This window comes from Phodopus roborovskii, unplaced genomic scaffold, assembly GCF_943737965.1.
Source record: "Phodopus roborovskii unplaced genomic scaffold, PHOROB, whole genome shotgun sequence".
NCBI lineage: Eukaryota > Metazoa > Chordata > Mammalia > Rodentia > Cricetidae > Phodopus > Phodopus roborovskii.
In genome coordinates this window covers 65,392-78,887 of record NW_026125347.1, presented here as the reverse complement: position 1 = coordinate 78,887, position 13,496 = coordinate 65,392, and the positions used below count along the sequence as shown (strand labels likewise).

Below are 13,496 nucleotides of genomic sequence, written 5' to 3'. Positions count from 1 at the left end.
GCTGGAGTGCTTGGGAATGGTTACAGGAAGTGGGGGAACTGTTGGCTCTTTTACTCTTTTGGCTCTTAGCTCTTTGTTCTTTTTGGGGGGCAGGTGGGGGGGACACACCACCCAGCTCCCAAAGATATCACACATGGAATCTTATTCTTTCTTACAAATTCCCAGCCTTGGCTTGGCTTGTTTCTAGCCAGCTTTTCTTTTTCTTTCTTTTTTTTCTTTTCCTTTTCTCAGTTTTGGTTTTTTGAGATAGGATTTTTCTGTATTGCTTTGGAGCCTGTCCTGGAACTCTCTTTGTAGACCAGGCTAGCCTCGAACTCACAGAGATCCACCTGCTTCTGCCTCCCGAGTGCTGGGATTAAAGGCATGTGCCATCAACGCCCAGCTTCTAGCCAGCTTTTCTTAACTTAAATTATCTATCTTTGCCTCTGGGCTTTTACCTTTCTCTACTCTATATACCCTTCTTTACTTCTTCCTCCATGGCTTGCTGTGTAGCTGGGTGACTGGCCCCTGGTGTCCTCTCCTCCTCTTCTTACTCCTTGATCTTCTTTTCCCAGATTTCTCCCCCTGTATATTCTCTCTCCCTGCCAGCCCTGCCTGTCCTTTCCTCAGCTCAGCCACTGGCCATTCAGCTCTTTATTAGACCAATCAGGTGTTTTAGACAGGTAAAGTAACACAGCTTCGCAGAGTTAAACAAATGCATCATAAAGGAATACAACACATCTTAGCATCATTAAGCAAATGTTCCACAGCATAGACAAATATAACACATCTTAAATTAATATCCCACAATAATAAACCGTAAATGCCAGCAGAGAGTTGGCCAGAAAGAGAGGGCAAGACAGCAAAACCAAAATGCTAAGAAGGATCCAGGGTCCTGCATCCCAAGAGAGAGCACTGGGAGTTGGAGAGGAAGAAGTTTGCTGAGTTGAGGCTAATATACTCGGGGTTAGAGCAGAGCTTCTTATGGTCTGGAGAGGGTGGCAGTTTGGGGATCCTGCTGTAAGAGGAGCCCTTCTTGGAGCTGTTGATATACACAACCCCCCTGAAGTAACCCTGTGAGCACAGTTTCTCTGCAGGACCACCTTCACACCCACACCCCACACCACACGCTTCCTTCTCCCAGGCAACATTCCCCTCATGCACATATGCGCATACTCACAGTGTGTTGGCCGCTGCACCCACAGCCATGCGCCCTGTGTATATACACTCACCCACAGCCCCACACACTCACAATTCATACACTCAGACACACGCATGCCTTATACACGCATGCCTTCTCACTTAGCACACTCTTGTTGAGTATATTTCTGCATCTCTGCCTCCTCAGACGGTGACCATTATTAAGGGACTGATGCTTAGAAACTGTGCCATAGCGGCAGCCAAGTGGTCCATGGTGGGATATCCAAGTTCCCCGCTGCTGCTGATTGTGTGGACACTGGCTGGACATAGGAGCTACGATGGCACATCAGTGGTGCTTGAAGGACTCCAGTCTACTAACTTTAGGCCTCTGGTACCCACCAGGCCAGGTGGCTTTGGAATGTCATTAATCTCAGAACTGTAAGAATCTAAAGGGCTCTTCCTCTGATCAAGGTTCAGGGGAGGCCTGCCAGGCTGTGACAGGCTGGAAACTGAAGCAAGCCCCAGAGGTATTTTTGTTTGAGGCAAAAGTCACTAGAGTAGCACAGGCTGGCAAGTTGGGGTTAGGTGCAGGCTCAGCTTGTGAAGAGTGAGGCATACGGCACAATGTCAGCAGTGAGCCCGGCACTGGCCCGTGGGGCCACGTGTGCTCTCTACTGGGCATGCACCTGCGCAGTAGAGAGCTGGCTCTGTATGTGGGTGGGGCAGGATGGCTGCTGGCAAATGTTAGGGAAAATAGCTGCCGGTAGGGTAGCTCTGGGCTCTGACCCCTTGCTTCTGGATCCCTGACCTGATGGGAACACACAGGATGGACTAGGTAAAGGGTCTTCCCTGACGTCGCCTTGTCATGGTGCCAGAAAGCCACGCTTCCCTTTTAAAATGGCTACAGAACTCTGATTTGAGTGTTACCTAAGACTTCTGCGCTACACTTGACTTTCGCCCCAGCCTCTGCTTGGTGGGGAATGACCCTCATTCTTTGTGTCTTACACAAAGTGCTCTTTGGCTTTCATTCAGCCCAAATTGCTGTACCTGAGACCTACCTGAAGTCTCGGTAGGCTCAGGCTTGCCTTTTCCAGGGCCGCTGAAGTCCTTAATCCACCCGTGGGGGACCAGTTCTGGCCTGGAAGTCCCACTTCCAGCCTCCTGCCAGTCTTTTGGAGGTACCCTGTTTCCCCTGTTAGCAGCCCTTAACATCCCTCAAGCGAGGCTGCTGTCTGGCCCGGGGTTGACTCTTGCTGGATTGTGTGTTTTTCTTCTCTTGGATATACTGTTTATTGTTATTATTGTAGTCACACGGCTCCACTTGTTCCCATTACAACATCATGGATCAAGAAATGTGACAAATATCATTTCTAATCCCACCACCCAGTGCGCCCACATCAGCCTAGCAGTGTTTTTCCATCTAGACTTTCTCCCCAGGCGGATGAGGGCTTGTTTAGTTTAGTGTGTTTTGTTTTGATTGTTTTTATTTTAATGCTGGAGGCCAATCCCCTCTAATGCCCAGGGCATTTGCAGACCTGAGACTCTAGCAGTGGCTTGCATGGGAAGAAATGAGTCACAGCTGTTATTCATAGCTGGATTTTTAAATTAAGAGCAAGGGAACACTTGCTGGGAGCTGGCACAGGACTCTAAACCTTGAGGCATATCAAGTAACTCATGCATAGAAGGGATTTGCATCCTACAAGAGCCACTCATCTAAAAAAGCCCAGGTATTACATCATCACCAGTGTCACAAGGCCTCGTGAAGGCCCGCCTGGCTTACTGAGGAGCATGGGGGGGGGCAGGGGAGGGGACAGACAGTGTCTTCAGCAATCAGGGTGGCAAAGATCCCGTGAGCTGGAGAGGGAAACCTTCCTGGAGGAGGAGGCCTTGGGGCTAAGCTGTGACATCCTAGTCAGTTTGGAGGATGATCAGGAAGTGTCTGATGCTGCTCTGAGGGACAATGACAGTGTGAATGCATCTTTCTGGAAGCAGCCCCTGCCTACCATCTCTTGCCTCCTGTGAGCCAGAACTGGCCTTGGGCTACCCTAAACCCCAGCTGACCTGACAGGTATCAGGGTGGTCCACCATCTATGGTGAATGCCCAGAAGCGTGGGAATGATTGCAAACGCCCATCCTTTGCACCAGGCATCTATGATTTCATTCCTGGGCTGCTCCATCAAGGCCCATGGGCAAAGTCATCAGGAGTGCCCTTGTGAGGCAACTTCGGATGCAGCTCAGGAGCACATGTGAGGTCCCTAGCACCGGGGAGAAACAAGAGCAGTACACAGACAGCCTAGGAGGGCGTGCTAGGAGCTGCCATGACCAGGCCACCACTACGGAGATGTTGTAACAATCCTTGTTTGGTGCAGTGGAAAGCTGAGTAGAGGGCTGCTGGGGCCCAGGCCCATACTGGGGTTGAGTAGCAGAAGGTGGCTTTTCTGACATTCATTTTCTCTCTCCGAGGCTCCGTATTTAGAAAACTGTGGATTCAAAGTCCCCTTTAGAATTTTGCCTTCTTTGCTTTAAGGCACCGGTTCTCAGCCTGTGGGTGGAGATCCCTTTGGGGTCTAGTGATGTCTTCACCGGGGTCACCTAAGGCCATCCTGCACTCAGATATTTACGTTATGATTCAAAGCAGTAGCTACGCAGCAAGAATGAAAACAGTTGTGGGGTTGTCACCGCATGAGGGGCTGTGTTAAAGGGCGGCAGAATTAGGAAGGCTGAGGACCGCCGCTTCAAGGCACCCTCGAAGCCATGGACGATGTGTCTCATAATGACATCGTAGTCCCTGACTTCACTTCCTCTGCTGAAGGATCACACTTAGCAGCTGCAGTGCAGCACGTATGCTTAGCTTCAGGAAGCCGTGTGTGATTGTCTTCAGGGTGCCAAGGAGAGCTGTCAGTTGAGTGGGGGTTATTATCCCTTCCCATGGCCATTCTGTTCTTTATGAAGCTCACACCAAATGGCAGTGCTTCTGGCAAGCTATTGGTGTGGCCAATTTACGTGTAGGGTGAGAAGTAGGCACTCTGGTGATGTCCTAGCATGTCCTCAGCCTTCGGGTAGCATGGCCCCAGGCCCCGCTGCTCTCCTGCACCTCGGGCATCAATCAATCCTTCCTTTTGTGTTCTTTAGCTGTGGGAAAAAAGTGGGTGAGAGAGGCAACAGGAAAAGGGAGGCAGAGAGAGAGAGAGAGACAGAGAGAGAGAGAGAGAGAGAGAGAGAGAGAGAGAGAGAAACACTCCGGAACAACAAGCCCGAGGAGCATCCCTGCGTCCTTTATACATTCCCACGTTTAATTATTATTCAGACATTTTCCAGGCCAGGGTTACAGATCACTAAGACCCTGACTCCTCCTGGAGAGCCTTCTAAGACGAGGCTCCTCAGTGTGGAAAGTGACAAGTGTCATACCCAGGCAAATAAGCTGACTCTGGCACCTGCTGCTGACAGCTCTGAGTGTGCAATCCCTAAGTGTCTGAGAATTCTAAGAGCCAATGAAGGTGTCGAGCCAGAACAGACAGGAGAGGTGAGCCCTTCTGGAGAGTGCTTCTGCTCTGGTCACTGCTGTTTATTCGGGGCCACTGGCAAGTAGCTTTGGATTGGGTGGGTTTGAGAAAAGATAGCCAAACTCTAGTGGTGCTGCTGGAGAAAGGAAAGGCAGGTTTCCTAGGGCTCTAAGAACTTGGCCTCTGCTGTTAAATAAGATGATGCCACATGGCCATTGGGACACACACGTTTGAGCCGACTTAGTTTTCACCCATGCAGTAGAGAGGAGGTTCAGGCCACAGTCTGGATTTCCTTGCCAAGTATTTTTCTAGTGATGGATTTATTTCAACACACCTGTGGTGAGCTACTGCCATGAGCCAGCAGTGAGACCAGTGGTTAACCTAAGGTCCTGCCTTGTGGACCTCATACTCTATGTATTTGCTAGTTTTGTGTCACTGCCTATGACCAGGAAGCCATGCAAATGACAGGCGCCGGATCTTGGGGGACATACCCTGATTAATTTTTCATATTCCAAAGGCATGATGCTCTCCTGTACAGTCTCAGTCGGGGACCTTCTATCGGGCTGCTCACCTCATGCAAGCCAAAAGGGCAAGGAAAGCAGGTTCTGCTGTATAGCCTATGGTGTGTGGCTGGGCCATGTGCACGGATGCTCAGCCCCCTTGATCACCCCCTCCAGGGCTCAGTGGGACACTGGGCACCATGGAGCCTGGCACCCTGGAGTGGCATCCATGATCCAAGCTCTCCGGGCTAAAAGCCTCTGTCAGCAGAGTAATAGGATGTGACTTGCAGCAGGCAGGGAGCAGAGGTAGTCAAGTCAGTGGGGCTATTTTTAAACACCCTCTCTCCCCAAGAGCAGAGCTCCAGCTCAGCAGGAGAGAATGGCTCATCTCTCAGCCTAGGGAGTCAAAGCAAACCCCTCCCCCCACTCCACCCTTCAGTGTCGGATCCCAAATTGGGCAACCAGTCATGAACCCTGCATGACCTCAGGACCTGGTTTGTGGAAGGGTGGACTCTGGGGGTCTTGGGGTCAGTGCTGTGCCACATCTTGTTGTGGGCTCACTGCCTGGCTGATTGGAGGCAAGCCATGGTCCGGGAGTCTTGGTTGACTGGCAGCCCAGAGGCTCACCCGGAAGCCTCGGAACAGATGTGCCTCTGCCTGCCTTTTGTCTACAACTCTTGGCAGCATCTCACAGCTGCCTGTCAGGCTCAAAAGTCAGAGCAGAGGGCGGCCACCTTTCTGTCTGTCACTCGTGCTGGGAGCTATGCTCTGTCCTCCCTGTGCCCTGGGAGGAGGAGGAGAGGGCTCCGAGGGTCAGGGTGCTGTCTGGCGTGACAAGGCTGCCCGTGGCTGTTTTTTTCACTTGCCTTTCCTGTCTCCCACAGGTGCTGCCTGTGAGACGTTCCCAGGGCCGGAGGGCAGAGATGAGGGCAGTTTCCTTATGTCTCACAGAGATGAGGGCAGTTTCCTTATGTCTCACGTTCACCACTCTTGGTTAGATATGGCCTTGTCACCTCAGAGGGAGCCTTCACGGGAGTGGAGTCTGCTTCTCACAGCTGACATCAAGAGGCCACATTCCATGCTGTAGATGGCATAGCCTTAAGCCATGTGTACTGCGTTCTGTTACCCCATGTCAAAGGGGCCTTTGGCTAAGGTTGCTGCCAGGTCCTCCCTCTCCCCGAAGGCCCACCAGAACTTATGAGGCCTTTGGATGTGAAGAATGACTCCAAACCCACAGCCCAACTCTGAGAGCTTGCGGGTGCCCTGCATTCTCCTTGTCCGGCAGTGGTTATGGTGACCTGCAACCACGAAATCATTTTCGTTGCTACTTCAAGGCTGTGACTTTGGTATGGTGTGAACAGTAATGCATGTATGTGGCACGTGACCCACAGGTTGAGAGACATAGTGTTACAGGACCCCGACTCATTTCAGGTTTGTCATTTTGAATGGCAGATCTTAAACTTGACTTGGTTAAAGCACTGTAGGCAAGATTTTCTTTCTCCAAGGGGATACAGGTCGGCTCAAGACGCTGAGCCCCAGCCTTGTAAACGGTACCATGGCATCCAGCCCAGTCAGGGAGTAGACCCTGTGATTAGATGCCACACACATGTCTGAGCTCACACTCCCCGTGGGGCAGCCTTTCTTTAGCTTTCCCATCAGCTCTGGAAGGGGCAGGGTATACTCCCAGTCTTTGGCATCCTGGGGTCTCTGGATCCCTGTTCAACCCAGCACTGTGACCTGGATGTCACGGGAATGACACTTGCTTTCTTTGAACTTCAGTATATTATCTTTTAGAAGTGTGTGTGTGTGTGTGTGTGTGTGTGTGTGTATCCACACACGTGCACTGGTAGAAGTCAGAGGACAGTTTGTAGGAGTTGACCCTTCCCTTACATCATGTGGGCTCACATTCAGGTCCTTAGGCCCAGCAGACTTATCTATCTCTCTATATCTATCTCTCTATATCTATCTCTCTATCTCTCTATCTCTCTATCTCTCTATCTCTCTATCTCTCTATCTCTCTCTCTATCTCTATCTATCTATCTATCTATCTATCTATCTATCTATCTATCTATCTCTCTATAAACCTGAGTCATCTCTATTTGCCCGGGAACGGGTACGGGTGCGCAATGCAGTCTTGGGAAAGACACAGGAGCCTACTGTGGGAACCCTGGGCACCCAGGGCCTTGCGGGGGAGGACAAGGGGCAGGTGAACACACCCCTTTCCATTTCTCTTGCCTCCCATTTTTATTGTTTTGAGAAACCACTCGGGGTATTCGAAGACCACATCATATGTACACACAGTCGTGGTGGGAGAGGCTGTGGGTGCCCAGAGACACTCACATTCCCCTCTCCCAGCCACCTGCGTTCTCCCCTCATGGAAACCACTGTGCTCAGAGCTCGTGGGTACTCACTCTACTGCACACAGGCTTCCATTTGAATCACGTGACTTCACCCAACTCCCACCACATTCCTGGGTTGTAAGTGTTCGCGGTAGCATCTGTAACATTGGGCCTCATTTGTGTAAGTCACTTTAAAAAAGCAATTGCCTACAGCATGTCTCTTTTGACCCCATGATGGTCCTGGAATAGAGATGATAGTAGTATATTATAGGTGGTGTTGTTGGCTGCAGCTCCGGGCAATGAAACATAAAACTCAACAAAACCCACGTGGAGTTTATTGGGAAAGGGAGTGAAGGGAGAGTGGTAGGTGTTGGCTGACCGGGAGAGGAAATGGAAAGAGAGAGAACAGGCAGGAGGCACTCGCTTAAAAGGGAAAGCTTGCGCATGTGTACAGAGTCCTTACGCAGCTACTCAATGCACAGGACATAGTCACAAGGCCCTTTGAGCTGTCTAAGTATCTGCCTGAATGCCGGTGTGCATACCCTGTCACTTGTCAGGGTCAGTGTCAGCATAATGCCAGGGTATCAACACTAGGGTAGGAAGCCAAGGTTCAGCCAGGCTAAGCATATGCTAAGGTCACACAGCAAGTAAGTGTGAACTCGCATGCTGCTTGCCTGGCTTCCCAGGCAGATGCCACCTGATGAGTCCTCAAGAACGCCTCTGTATTGTGCGGACATAGAGCAATTGCTTAACTGAAAAGTTGTTAGAGCCAGGTATTGTGGCACAGCCTGTACCCTCAGGACTCAGGAGGCTGAGGCAGAAAGGCTGTCCCACACATGTGTGGACTACATAATGAGACCCAGCAGCCCTGGACCTAGACACCCAGGACTCTAAAAGCACTGCCAACAGGCAGGGTGGCTGTCCCGCGGGACAGGTAGGTGCTCAAGCTACCCGCGTTCAGTGTGTGTACACACTCGTGCACACACCACATAGACTTTCCTCTCTCTCTCTCTCTCTCTCTCTCTCTCTCTCTCTCTCTCTCTCTCTCCCAGAAGGTCATAGATAGCTTGTGGAATCAGGACCCTCAGGACCTCTGTTGCCTCAGCAGAAGGGTGGGAAGGGGCTCCAGGAGGGTTGTAAGAAAGGTCACACACTAGGTTTGCTTGGGGTGGGGAGGGGGCAGGAGCCAGGTTGTCCCACTGTTCTGGAGCAGTGTGGGGAGAGTCTCCCTACCGATGCTTGTCTGACCGTGATCTATTACCAGTCAACCATGGTGACTAGCTCCAGGAGTTCCCAGAAGCGTACCGTTCACACAGAACACAGGCTTGACAGTGCTGACAGGGAATGAAAGGCAGGCTTGGAATTAGAGTCAGAGGCTTCAGCTCTCTGACCCTATGAGCTTCTATCTTGTCCTTGAAGTCCGGATGACCTGGGAAGGCTTTCTCAGATAAGTGATCCGATGCCATTATGCACCACCACAGAGGGACTGCAGCAGAGTTTACTGGGATCCTGGAGCACCAGAGTGGGAGGGCTGCTGAACTTAGGTGTTGACGGAGCTTCTTTCTCGCCTGGTGCCGCATCCCTGTAGACCCAAATGAACACCCATCACATTGAGGCAGGAAACAGCACTGGAGCAGGGAAACCAGAGTGTAAGGAGGGTTGAGGAGCCCAGTGCTGGCTGACTGTCCAGCACCAGGGTTTGTCCTCAGCCTCCTTGACTTTGCTGCTGGCAATTTTTTCCTGCTAATTAACATAGCACGAGGGGGGTAGGGTGGGGAGGGAGAAAGATTCAAAACAATTGATTTGTCTGTTTGCTAGCACGTACGGGAGAGGCGGGGTGTGGGATGTCAAAACAAGCTAAAAGTCGGTACTTCATGTTCTAAAGAAAACATGGGGATCTGCAGGTTTCACATTTTGTTGCTAGCTCGTGAGTTCTGTCTTAAAAGTTCTAGGAAATCAAGGGCTATCTGCAAATTCAAGAGAGCAGTGGGCAGGGAGGGAGGCGAGATGTGCTCTTCTGACTTTGTCAGGAGAAGGGTGATAGGGCCCTAGCTTGTGATCAGAACCCAATTAATAAACCATCCACCATCCATCATTCTCTTTATCCATCTACTCACCTGCCAGCCACCCATCCTCCCCTTTATCCATCCATCCTCCCACCCACCCATCCACCCACCCACCCATCCACCTACCCATCCACTTACCCATTCACCCACCCACCCATCTACCCACCCACCCACCCACCCATCCACCCACCCATCCATCCACCCACCCACCCATCCACCCATCCACCCACCCATCCACCCACCCATCCACCCATCCATCCACCCACCCATCCATCCATCCACCCACCCATCCACCCACCCACCCACCCATTCACCCATCCACCCACCCACCCACCCATCCACCCACCCACCCATCCACCTACCCATCCACTTACCCATTCACCCATCCACCCATCTACCCACCTACCCACCCATCCACCCATCCACCTACCCATCCACTTACCCATCCATCCATCCACCCACCCATCCACCCACCCACCCACCCACCCATCCACCCACCCACCCACCCATCCACCCATTCACCCATCCACCCATCCACCCACCCACCCACCCATCCACCCACCCACCCACCCATCCACCCATTCACCCATCCATCCATCCACCCACCCATCCCCCACCCACCCACCCACCCATCCACCCATTCACCCATCCACCCATCCACCCACTCACCCATCCATCCACCCACCTACCCACCCACCCACCCACACATTCACTTACCCATTCACCCATCCACCCATCCACCCACCCACCCATCCACCCACCCACCCACCCATCCACCCACCCATCCACCCATCCATCCACCCACCCATCCATCCATCCACCCACCCATCCACCCACCCACCCACCCACCCATCCACCCACCCACCCACCCATCCACCCATTCACCCATCCACCCATCCACCCACCCACCCACCCATCCACCCACCCACCCACCCATCCACCCATTCACCCATCCATCCATCCACCCACCCATCCACCCACCCACCCACCCATCCACCCATTCACCCATCCACCCATCCACCCACTCACCCATCCATCCACCCACCTACCCACCCACCCACCCACACATTCACTTACCCATTCACCCATCCACCCATCCACCCACCCACCCATCCACCCACCCACCCACCCATCCACCTACCCATCCACTTACCCATTCACCCATCCACCCACCCACCCACCCATCCACCTACCCATCCACTTACCCATTCACCCACCCACCCATCTACCCACCCACCCACCCACCCATCCATCCACCCACCCACCCATCCACCCATCCACCCACCCATCCACCCACCCATCCACCCATCCATCCACCCACCCATCCATCCATCCACCCACCCATCCACCCACCCACCCACCCATTCACCCATCCACCCACCCACCCACCCATCCACCCATCCACCCACCCACCCATCCACCTACCCATCCACTTACCCATTCACCCATCCACCCATCTACCCACCTACCCACCCATCCACCCATCCACCTACCCATCCACTTACCCATCCATCCATCCACCCACCCATCCACCCACCCACCCACCCACCCATCCACCCACCCACCCACCCATCCACCCATTCACCCATCCACCCATCCACCCACCCACCCACCCACCCATCCACCCACCCACCCACCCATCCACCCATTCACCCATCCATCCATCCACCCACCCATCCACCCACCCACCCACCCATCCACCCATTCACCCATCCACCCATCCACCCACCCACCCATCCATCCACCCACCTACCCACCCACCCACCCACCCATTCACTTACCCATTCACCCATCCACCCATCCACCCACCCACCCATCCACCCACCCATCCACCCATCCACCCACTCATTCACCCATCCACCCACCCACCCACCCATCCACCCATCCACTTACCCATTCACCCATCCACCCATCCACTCACCCACCCACCCATTCACCCACCCACCCACCCACCCACCCACCCATCCATCCATCCATCCTGTTCATCTACTCACCTACCCATCTGCCATCTAGTTACATCTTGAGAATTATCTGGGTGTTTGACAGAGAGAAGAATGGAGCCTTTGCTAAGTGTTTAGATTAATGTAATGTTCAGACCAACTAGAACAGAACTCAAAACATACTCTCCACCTCACTAAATGGCAATATAGTCCGTCATTTTGACCCAGGAAGAAACACTATCACTATTTGTTCAGCTTGCTTGGACTTGGCTCAGCTAGGAAGTCCTTTCAGTCTTATCTGGGCCTACTTATTAATCTGTGCTCTGCTGCTAAACAGCTATAAGACTGGCTTAAAGTGGCCTCAGCTAGGACAGTCTGCCTCATGTGACCTCTCGTCCTGCAGAAGTTAGCCTGTGCTGAGTGAGGAGTGAGGAGAGGGACAGACGAGATATTGAGAGAGATAACTTCAAAGTCTTTTGAGGTCTAGGCTCAGAACTGGCATGGGGACACTTCTGCTAGATGTTTTCGGCTAAAGTCAGTCACATGACCAAGTGAGCTTCGAGAGACAGGAAACGGTTCTTGACAGGAAGAGCTACAGTGGGTGACTGTATGGAGGAGGCGGCCATGTTTGCAAAGTATCAACTATACCATTGTTTTAGTTGCTCAAGTAAAGAGATCAAGCATTCTCCTTGTCCTTTATCTTTGAGTTCCATGTTGAATCCGCATGCAAAGCTGGCTCCCTCTACTTGGAACAGAAGATAGTTTTGAACCTGGCCAATCCTTGCTCAGTCTGCAACATTACTGTCCTGGCCCAAGAAACCATTATCTCCTGTTCGGTTGCTGCCTTTTCCTTGGAGAAAGTCACATTCTTTTATTTGTTGGCTCCTAATCTCATTCAGAGTGGAAGTCAATATGTATAACCAACAAGGTCCTGAATGATCCAATGTTCACCTCCACGATTTGTCGCATCAAGATCCCAGCACACAGATCTCCTAGCATGCCTCCAGGGTCACTCTCGCCACAGGACATTTGCACACACAATTCATCTGCATCTGCAGGGTTACCTTCCTGCTTCATTTTTTCTTTTATTTTTTATGCAAAAGTTCTTCCCAGGGAAGGCTCTCCTGGCCAACCTGTTTACAATGGGACATCCCTCACCTCATCCTTCCCTGCTTTAGATCTCTGCACAGCTACTGTCATCTACCATCATCCATAAGTGACTTAAATTCTTCTGTATCTAGTCAGCGTCTAGAGCACAGTCCTTGAAGGCATAAGACACGTGTAATTTAAACTTTTGTAGCAACCGCATAAAAAAGTAAAAAGAGGCAGGGGAACTTAATTTTAATAATATGCACTATTTACTTTTAAAATTTCAACATATAATCAATGTAAAGAGTTTTTGTTTTATTTTTATATAAGTTCACGTCAAGTCTCTGTACTATGGTACATGTGTTGCTGTGTTGAACTAGCCACCTTTCTCACGTGGTAGCCACCTGAGCATTGCGGAAGGAGACCATATTTCCTTGAGGCCAGGGGTTTTTGACTGTTTTTCTTGTGGCCAGACTCCTTGCACCCAGAAGATCACTTGCACATAGTAGGCATGCAATCATGTCCCTCCTGTTCTTTATAACCTTATTATTCTGAATGAATAAGTCAAGTTCTGAGTAACATCTAACTCTGTGGCATGACAATGTGACCTAGAGAGCCCTATTGTGCACTTTGTTCAATCCCCAGCTGCGGGGCGGAACTAGGCTTTGTACCCCAGCCCTGCTACCTCATTTGGGGTTGCCATGGTTTCCCACTCCCCCACCCTGCACAGTAGGGATTTAATGTATTACCCCGTTTCACACATCTCCACTCTGAAAATGGATGAGAGGATCCGTGGTTAATCCAAAGCAACAATCCCCTCTCTGAGTTTTTGGCCCTAGCAGGAATGCTCTTACTGAACCATGGACCCCCAGAGTGCAGTTCCTGGTTCTTCCCTAAGGCAGTGCCAGACTGGGGTGCAGCCCTTGGCAGACTGCCCTCT

At 51.8% G+C, this 13,496-nt stretch overlaps 1 pseudogene; it reads left to right on the top strand.

The window, feature by feature from the left end:
* The first annotated feature begins 3,873 nt into the window (after positions 1–3,873).
* The window catches only part of LOC127214359 (E3 ubiquitin-protein ligase RNF165-like), a 47,376-nt pseudogene continuing 37,753 nt past the window's right edge, over positions 3,874–13,496 (top strand).